This window comes from Micropterus salmoides, unplaced genomic scaffold, assembly GCF_014851395.1.
Source record: "Micropterus salmoides isolate LMB-PRFRI ecotype aquatic unplaced genomic scaffold, ASM1485139v1 Ms_hic_scaffold_5, whole genome shotgun sequence".
NCBI lineage: Eukaryota > Metazoa > Chordata > Actinopteri > Centrarchiformes > Centrarchidae > Micropterus > Micropterus salmoides.
Window position 1 is genome coordinate 7,778,782 of NW_024044237.1, and position 10,835 is coordinate 7,789,616.

Below are 10,835 nucleotides of genomic sequence, written 5' to 3' on the forward strand. Positions count from 1 at the left end.
AATTCTGCACACAGTGGACATACACTTCAGAATGCTCTTAAACTGAACTACTCCCGCTTACATCAAAATTTAAAAGTAACCTTTGGATGATTTACACACTTCGTACTTTAACGAACTCCTCCTAGGGATTTAGTCCGACCGACCTCAAATTTGTGCTGTGCCTTCTAAAGGCATTGAAGATGAAAAGTTGTGCTATCTGCGAATTTTCGTCAATGGGCGTGTCCGTGGCGTGGCGTCAAAGATCAAGTCTTCGCCGTGACGCAAGGGGTCATCTTCTCTGCTATTGGTGGACTAGTCAGACAGGAGAGCTCCTACTCTGCCTGCAGACATCAACGATCTTGCCCCTCACACAGTCAGATGGCTTCCTTCAGTGCACTGAGGTGTTTAACAACTCTGAAGACAATACTACCAGCAATGTCTTCCTTCTCTTTTCATGTAGACGCTCCGACAGACAGTGCTTTCAGTTTGCTGCATGCATGGACACAGAACTGCGGTATAGGGAGAAGCACACGGTCAGCTGGCTGCAGCTAAATCTGGAGTGCACTCGTATTCAATTCTGTATGGTAAATTCAGTTTTAACGGAGCAGAGCGAGCTGACAGGCAGAGTTAGAGACTTTTTCTGTCCGTTTCTCTCTTTACAAAGACGCATGTTGCAGTCAGAGTCTTCTCTGAGATGCGAGCACGACATACAACACAATTTATCAAATTACACATCGGATATACAGTATGAAAATAAGATTGATTGGATTATACTCACAGGAAGTATAAAACCTCTTACATGGGTCTATTAAAAGTAAAGTAACACAAAAATGTCAGGGAAATTACTTTACTTAGATTTAAGTACTGCAGTTGTACATTTGAAATACCTTCCTACCTTTCTGATAGGAAGCCTTCTTGAGGTGGTATAAAACATTTCTTCTTATATTCTGATTTGAGTTGTGGACAACTATGACCACATGAATTAAAAAAACATTTCACTGCCCAAGTCAGCTATAACACAAGTCTTGTTCATCAGACTACATGCTGTACAGTATTTGTGGACAGATTTTGTCCCAGGATTTATTATGCATTTCTTCTTCTTCGTTGCATGATTTAGAATAATAAGGTGAGAAATGGGTCTGTTCTGAGTTCATCCTGCACAGCAGCAGCTAATAAAGTCCATTTAATCCCAAAAACGCTTTTCTTTTAGGCAGGCTGGAGCAGAAAACAACTCACCTTTCTCAAGTTGTACAGTAATGTCACATGTATATGAAGGTGGATCAAACAAGCTAATCTTAAATGTCAAAGTAGAGAGGAGCCTAGTAGGCCTATTTATTTTCATTCATTACACAATATGAATAAGCTATGCAGACAGTTGTAAAGAAAGAACATTTTTTTCTGTTCTCTACTTGTTATAGTTACACAGTATTAGGGGTGTGGGCTGTCTTAAAAGTATCCACTGTTCTCCCATGCTCTAACACACGTAACGATGAAATGTGTGCTGTTCTCACATTCTTCCTCTGTATGTACACATAAACAACAAGGCAGGGAAATATAAAAGGAATTTATTTTATTGTTTGGGTACATTATTGTTCAGTGTACATGCTCACATCTGAAACAAACTTTACGTGCTTGATAACTCTCCCACCCCGCAGACATCTACACACCAATACCGATTTATATTCATAGCGGCAAGTGCTATGTAGCTCCACATAGGGGACACAGGAAGTGACATATAGCACCTTCATGCGGCGTCGGAACCGCGTAGGAAATTCACAGCCGCACCGGCAGAGCTCCAGAATATGCAACTCGGCCGAGTCACGCGCGGACGCGCTACAAGTGCGAGGGCCCGCCCAACGCTGCTTGCAGCTTTAATTAGGGCCCGAGCACGACCGTGTGAGGTCCCTATTGAATTTGCTCGGATTATTTTTTTTTTTTTTTTTTTTTTTTCTGCAAAGTAGGCTCAACTGACATGGCCTAAACATCTCGAAAACTCACCAAAATTTGCAAACATGTCAGAACCGGTGAAAAATTTCGTATTCTACAAGTTTCGCACATGGGCGTTGCAAAATGACTCGCTAGCGCCACCTAGAAAATTGGAAAAATTAGCCCCTCGTTCACGTTCAACCTACATGTACGAAATTTTCTGGGGACATGTATCATATCAAGACGCACAAAAAAGCCTCAAGAACCCATAGCCTAAAGTCAACAGGAAGTCGGCCATTTTGAATTTTACGGCCATTTTTGGATGATTTACACTTCGTACTTTAACGAACTCCTAGGGATTTAGTCGGATCGACGTCAAATTTCTGCTGTGCCTTCTAAAGGCATTGACGATGAAAAGTTGTGCTATTTGCGCGTTTTCGTCAATGGGCGTGTCCGTGGCGTCGATGATTCGCTATGAAACAGGAAGTTGTTGTAACTTCAGTGTACATGCTCACATCTGGACCAAACTGTACATCTAGGATGAGAGTCCCGCCCTGAACACATGTACATGCTGACATTCACCCACAGTCATAGCGCCACCTGCTGGCAACAGAAAGTGACCTTTAACAAAGCAGCCCCCGCCGCACGTTTCACCTACGTGCACGAATTTTCTATGGTACGTGTATCTTGTCCAGACGCACAAAAAAGTCTCTTGGAGCCATAGCCTAAACCCAACAGGAAGTCGGCCATTTTGAATTTTACGTCAAATTTTGGATGATTTACACACTTCGTACTTTAACGAACTCCTTCTAGGGATTTAGTCCGACCGACCTCAAATTTCTGCTGTGCCTTCTAAAGGCATTGAAGATGAAAAGTTGTGCTATTTGCAAGTTTTCGTCAATGGGCGTGTCCGTGGCGTGGCGTCAAAGATCACTCTTCGCCATGACACGGAAGTTGTCGTATCTTCAGTGTACATGCTCACATCTTCACCAAACTGTACATGTAGGATGAGAGTCCCGCCCTGAACACATGTATATGAATTCACCCACAGTCATAGCGCCACCTGCTGGCAACAGGAAGTGACTTTTAACGAAGCAGCCCCCGCTGCACGTTTCACCTACGTGCACGAATTTTCTGTGGTACGTGTATCTTGTCCAGACGCACAAAAAAGTCTCTTGGAGCCATAGCCTAAACCCAACAGGAAGTCGGCCATTTTGAATTTTACGTCAAATTTTGGATGATTTACACACTTCGTACTTTAACGAACTCCTCTAGGGATTTAGTCCGACCGACCTCAAATTTCTGCTGTGCCTTCTAAAGGCATTGAAGATGAAAAGTTGTGCTATTTGCAAGTTTTCGTCAATGGGCGTGTCCGTGGCGTGGCGTCAAATATCAGCTCTTCGCCATGACACGGAAGTTGTCGTAACTTCAGTGTACATGCTCACATCTGGACCAAACTGTACATGTAGGATGAGAGTCCCGCCCTGAACACATGTACATGCTGACATTCACAGACAGTCATAGCGCCACCTGCTGGCAACAGGAAGTGACTTTTAACGAAGCAGCCCCCGCCGCACGTTTTACCTACGTGCACGAATTTTCTGTGGTACGTGTATCTTGTCCAGACGCACAAAAAAGCCTCTTGGAGCAATGCCCTAAAATCAACAGGAAGTCGGCCATTTTGAATTTTACGTCAAATTTTGGATGATTTACACACTTCGTACTTTAACGAACTCCTCCTAGGGATTTAGTCCGACCGACTTCAAATTTGTGCTGTGCCTTCTAAAGGCATTGAAGATGAAAAGTTGTGCTATTTGCGAGTTTTCGTCAATGGGTGTGTCCGTGGCGTGGCGTCAGAGATCAAGTCTTCGCCATGACACAGGAAGTTGTTGTAACTTCAGTGTACATGCTCACATCTGCACCAAACTTTACGTGCTTGATAACTCTCCCACCCGCTATGGAGGACCGATCCTGACACAGTCAGAAATAAATACAGAAATAAATAAATGCTCAATAAATAAATAAGCATCCAATTAAATACACAAAAAAATAAGTAAATAAATAAATGTAGGTAGTAATTAAATTATACAAGGAGACATAAATGTATATATTTTAATTAGTGCCTTTACTTATTCACCTTTGTTATAATTACCTTATTTGTTTATTCAACTTTATTTATTACTAATTTTTTTAATGTATTTATTTATGTGTGTTTTTAATATTTTGTCTGTTTTATTCTTCCTTTGTATTTATTTACCTTATTTATTTTCACCCATGGTATTTATTTCTGCCTGTCTTTTTTAAATTTTTGTATGCATTTCTGCCTCATTATGCAAATGAGGAGGGGCTGTGTCTCAAGGGGTCATCTTCTCTGCTATTGGTGGACCAGTCAGACAGGAGAGCTCCTACTCTGCCTGCAGACATCAACGATCTTGCCCCTCACACAGTCAGATGGCTTCCTTCAGTGCGCTGAGGTGTTTAACAACTCTGAAGACAATACTACCAGCAATGTCTTCCTTCTCTTTTCACGTAGAAGCACCGACAGACAGTGCTTTCAGTTTGCTGCATGCATGGACACAGAACTGCGGTATAGGGAGAAGCACACGGTCAGCTGGCTGCAGCTAAATCTGGAGTGCACTCGTATTCAATTCTGTATGGTAAATTCAGTTTTAACGGAGCAGAGCGAGCTGACAGGCAGAGTTAGAGACTTTTTCTGTCTGTTTCTCTCTTTACAAAGACGCATGTTGCAGTCAGAGTCTTCTCTGAGATGCGAGCACGACATACAACACAATTTATCAAATTACACAACGGATATACAGTATGAAAATAAGATTGATTGGATTATACTCACAGGAAGTATAAAACCTCTTACATGGTCTATTAAAAGTAAAGTAACACAAAAATGTCAGGGAAATTACTTTACTTAGATTTAAGTACTGCAGTTGTACATTTGAAATACCTTCCTACCTTTCTGATAGGAAGCCTTCTTGAGGTGGTATAAAACATTTCTTCTTATATTCTGATTTGAGTTGTGGACAACTATGACCACATGAATTAAAAAAATTAAACATTTCACTGCCCAAGTCAGCTATAACACAAGTCTTGATCATCAGACTACATGCTGTACAGTATTTGTGGACAGATTTTGTCCCAGGATTTATTATGCATTTCTTCTTCTTCGTTGCATGATTTAGAATAATAAGGTGAGAAATGGGTCTATTCTGAGTTCATCCTGCACTGCAGCAGCTAATAAAGTCCATTTAATCCCAAAACGCTTTTCTTTTAGGCAGGCTGGAGCAGAAAACAACTCACCTTTCTCAAGTTGTACAGTAATGTCACATGTGTATGAAGGTGGATCAAACAAGCTAATCTTAAATGTCAAAGTAGAGAGGAGCCTAGTAGGCCTATTTATTTTCATTCATTACACAATATGAATAAGCTATGCAGACAGTTGTAAAGAAAGAACATCTTTTTCTTCTGTTCTCTACTTGTTATAGTTACACAGTATTAGGGGTGTGGGCTGTATTAAAAGTATCCACTGTTCTCCCATGCTCTAACACACAGTAACGATGAAATGTGTGCTGTTCTCACATTCTTCCTCTGTATGTACACATAAACAACAAGGCAGGGAAATATAAAGGAATTTATTTTATTGTTTGGGTACATTATTGTTCAGTGTACATGTCACATCTGAAACAAACTTTACGTGCTTGATAACTCTCCCACCCCGCAGACATCTACACACCAATACCGATTTATATTCATAGCGGCAAGTGCTATGTAGCTCCACATAGGGGACACAGGAAGTGACATATAGCACCTTCATGCGGCGTCGGAACCGCGTAGGAAATTCACAGCCGCACCGGCAGAGCTCCAGAATGTTCAACTCGGCCGGCTCACGCGCGGACGCGCTTAAGTGCGAGGGCCCGCCCAACGCTGCTTGCAGCTTTAATTAGGGCCCGAGCACGACCGTGTCCCTATTGAATTTGCTCGGATATATATTTATTTTTTTTTTTTTTTTTTTTTTTTTTTCTGCAAAGTAGGCCCAAATGACATGGCCTAAACATACTCGAAAACTCACCAAAATTTGCAAACATGTCAGAACCGGTGAAAAATTTCGTATTCTACAAGTTTCGCACATGGGCGTGGCAAAATGACTCGCTAGCGCCACCTAGAAAATTGGGAAAAATTAGCCCCTCGTTCACGTTCAACCTACATGTACGAAATTTTCTGGGGACATGTATCGTATCAAGACGCACAAAAAAGCCTCAAGAACCCATAGCCTAAAGTCAACAGGAAGTCGGCCATTTTGAATTTTATGGCCATTTTTGGATGATTTACACACTTCGTACTTTAACGAACTCCTCCTAGGGATTTAGTCGGATCGACGTCAAATTTCTGCTGTGCCTTCTAAAGGCATTGACGATGAAAAGTTGTGCTATTTGCGCGTTTTCGTCAATGGGCGTGTCCGTGGCGTCGATGATTCGCATGAAACAGGAAGTTGTTGTAACTTCAGTGTACATGCTCACATCTGGACCAAACTGTACATGTAGGATGAGAGTCCCGCCCTGAACACATGTACATGCCGACATTCACCCACAGTCATAGCGCCACCTGCTGGCAACAGAAAGTGACCTTTAACGAAGCAGCCCCCGCCGCACGTTTCACCTACGTGCACGAATTTCTGTGGTACGTGTATCTTGTCCAGACGCACAAAAAAGTCTCTTGGAGCCATAGCCTAAACCAACAGGAAGTCGGCCATTTTGAATTTTACGTCAAATTTTGGATGATTTACACACTTCGTACTTTAACGAACTCCTCCTAGGGATTTAGTCCGACCGACCTCAAATTTGTGCTGTGCCTTCTAAAGGCATTGAAGATGAAAAGTTGTGCTATTTGCAAGTTTTCGTCAATGGGCGTGTCCGTGGCGTGGCGTCAAAGATCAACTCTTCGCCATGACACGGAAGTTGTCGTAACTTCAGTGTACATGCTCACATCTGACCAAACTGTACATGTAGGATGAGAGTCCCGCCCTGAACACATGTACATGCTGACATTCACCCACAGTCATAGCGCCACCTGCTGGCAACAGGAAGTGACTTTTAACGAAGCAGCCCCCGCCGCACGTTTCACCTACGTGCACGAATTTTCTGTGGTACGTGTATCTTGTCCAGACGCACAAAAAAGCCTCTTGGAGCCATGCCCTAAATCAACAGGAAGTCGGCCATTTTGAATTTTACGTCAAATTTTGGATGATTACACACTTCGTACTTTAACGAACTCTCCTAGGGATTTAGTCCGACCGACTTCAAATTTGTGCTGTGCCTTCTAAAGGCATTGAAGATGAAAAGTTGTGCTATTTGCGAGTTTTCGTCAATGGGTGTGTCCGTGGCGTGGCGTCAGAGATCAAGTCTTCGCCATGACACAGGAAGTTGTTGTAACTTCAGTGTACATGCTCACATCTGAACCAAACTTTACGTGCTTGATAACTCTCCCACCCCGCTATGGAGGACCGATCCTGACACAGTCAGAAATAAATACAGAAATAAATAAATGCTCAATAAATAAATAAGCATCCAATTAAATACAAAAAAATAAAGTAAATAAATAAATGTAGGTAGTAATTAAATTATACAAGGAGACATAAATGTATATATTAATTAGTGCCTTTACTTATTCACCTTTGTTATAATTACCTTATTTGTTTATTCAACTTTATTTATTACTAATTTTTTAATGTATTTATTTATGTGTGTGTTTTAATATTTTTGTCTGTTATTCTTCCTTTGTATTTATTTACCTTATTTATTTTCACCCATGGTATTTATTTCTGCCTGTCTTTTTAAATTTTTGTATGCATTTCTGCCTCATTATGCAAATGAGGAGGGGCTGTGTCTCAAGGGGTCATCTTCTCTGCTATTGGTGGACCAGTCAGACAGGAGAGCTCCTACTCTGCCTGCAGACATCAACGATCTTGCCCCTCACACAGTCAGATGGCTTCCTTCAGTGCGCTGAGGTGTTTAACAACTCTGAAGACAATACTACCAGCAATGTCTTCCTTCTCTTTTCACGTAGAGCTCCGACAGACAGTGCTTTCAGTTTGCTGCATGCATGGACACAGAACTGCGGTATAGGGAGAAGCACACGGTCAGCTGGCTGCAGCTAAATCTGGAGTGCACTCGTATTCAATTCTGTATGGTAAATTCAGTTTTAACGGAGCAGAGCGAGCTGACAGGCAGAGTTAGAGACTTTTTCTGTCCGTTTCTCTCTTTACAAAGACGCATGTTGCAGTCAGAGTCTTCTCTGAGATGCGAGCACGACATACAACACAATTTATCAAATTACACAACGGATATACAGTATGAAAATAAGATTGATTGGATTATACTCACAGGAAGTATAAAACCTGTTACATGGGTCTATTAAAAGTAAAGTAACACAAAAATGTCAGGGAAATTACTTTACTTAGATTTAAGTACTGCAGTTGTACATTTGAAATACCTTCCTACCTTTCTGATAGGAAGCCTTCTTGAGGTGGTATAAAACATTTCTTCTTATATTCTGATTTGAGTTGTGGACAACTATGACCACATGAATTAAAAAATTAAACATTTCACTGCCCAAGTCAGCTATAACACAAGTCTTGTTCATCAGACTACATGCTGTACAGTATTTGTGGACAGATTTTGTCCCAGGATTTCTTATGCATTTCTTCTTCTTCGTTGCATGATTTAGAATAATAAGGTGAGAAATGGGTCTATTCTGAGTTCATCCTGCACTGCAGCAGCTAATAAAGTCCATTTAATCCCAAAACGCTTTTCTTTTAGGCAGGCTGGAGCAGAAAACAACTCACCTTTCTCAAGTTGTACAGTAATGTCACATGTGTATGAAGGTGGATCAAAAAGCTAATCTTAAATGTCAAAGTAGAGAGGAGCCTAGTAGGCCTATTTATTTTCATTCATTACACATATGAATAAGCTATGCAGACAGTTGTAAAGAAAGAACATCTTTTTCTTCTGTTCTCTACTTGTTATAGTTACACAGTATTGGGGTGTGGGCTGTATTAAAAGTATCCACTGTTCTCCCATGCTCTAACACACAGTAACGATGAAATGTGTGCTGTTCTCACATTCTTCCTCTGTATGTACACATAAACAACAAGGCAGGGAAATATAAAAGGAATTTATTTTAGTTTGGGTACATTATTGTTCAGTGTACATGCTCACATCTGAAACAAACTTTACGTGCTTGATAACTCTCCCACCCCGCAGACATCTACACGCCAATACCGATTTATATTCATAGCGGCAAGTGCTATGTAGCTCCACATAGGGGACACAGGAAGTGACATATAGCACCTTCATGCGGCGTCGGAACCGCGTAGGAAATTCACAGCCGCACCGGCAGAGCTCCAGAATGTGCAACTGGCCGGCTCACGCGGACGCGCTTACAAGTGCGAGGGCCGCCCAACGCTGCTTGCAGCTTTAATTAGGGCCGAGCACGACGTGTGAGGTCTTTGAATTTGTCGGATTATTTTTTTTTTTTTTTTTTTTTTTTTTTTTTTCTGCAAAGTAGGCCCAAATGACATGGCCTAAACATACTCGAAAACTCACCAAAATTTGCAAACATGTCAGAACCGGTGAAAAATTTCGTATTCTACAAGTTTCGCACATGGGCGTTGCAAAATGACTCGCTAGCGCCACCTAGAAAATTGGAAAAAATTAGCCCCTCGTTCACGTTCAACCTACATGTACGAAATTTTCTGGGGACATGTATGTATCAAGACGCACAAAAAAGCCTCAAGAACCCATAGCCTAAAGTCAACAGGAAGTCGGCCATTTTGAATTTTATGGCCATTTTTGGATGATTTACACACTTCGTACTTTAACGAACTCCTCCTAGGGATTTAGTCGGATCGACGTCAAATTTCTGCTGTGCCTTCTAAAGGCATTGACGATGAAAAGTTGTGCTATTTGCGCGTTTTCGTCAATGGGCGTGTCCGTGGGTCGATGATTCGCAATGAAACAGGAAGTTGTTGTAACTTCAGTGTACATGCTCACATCTGGACCAAACTGTACATGTAGGATGAGAGTCCCGCCTGAACACATGTACATGCCGACATTCACCCACAGTCATAGCGCCACCTGCTGGCAACAGAAAGTGACCTTAACGAAGCAGCCCCCGCCGCACGTTTCACCTACGTGCACGAATTTCTGTGGTACGTGTATCTTGTCCAGACGCACAAAAAAGTCTCTTGGAGCCATAGCCTAAACCAACAGGAAGTCGGCCATTTTGAATTTTACGTCAAATTTTGGATGATTTACACACTTCGTACTTTAACGAACTCTCCTAGGGATTTAGTCCGACCGACCTCAAATTTGTGCTGTGCCTTCTAAAGGCATTGAAGATGAAAAGTTGTGCTATTTGCAAGTTTTCGTCAATGGGCGTGTCCGTGGCGTGGCGTCAAAGATCAACTCTTCGCCATGACACGGAAGTTGTCGTAACTTCAGTGTACATGCACATCTGGACCAAACTGTACATGTAGGATGAGAGTCCCGCCCTGAACACATGTACATGCTGACATTCACCCACAGTCATAGCGCCACCTGCTGGCAACAGGAAGTGACTTTTAACGAAGCAGCCCCCGCCGCACGTTTACCTACGTGCACGAATTTTCTGTGGTACGTGTATCTTGTCCAGACGCACAAAAAAGTCTCTTGGAGCCATAGCCTAAACCCAACAGGAAGTCGGCCATTTTGAATTTTACGTCAAATTTTGGATGATTTACACACTTCGTACTTAACGAACTCCTCCTAGGGATTTAGTCCGACCGACCTCAAATTTGTGCTGTGCCTTCTAAAGGCATTGAAGATGAAAAGTTGTGCTATTTGCAAGTTTCGTCAATGGGCGTGTCCGTGGCGTGGCGTCAA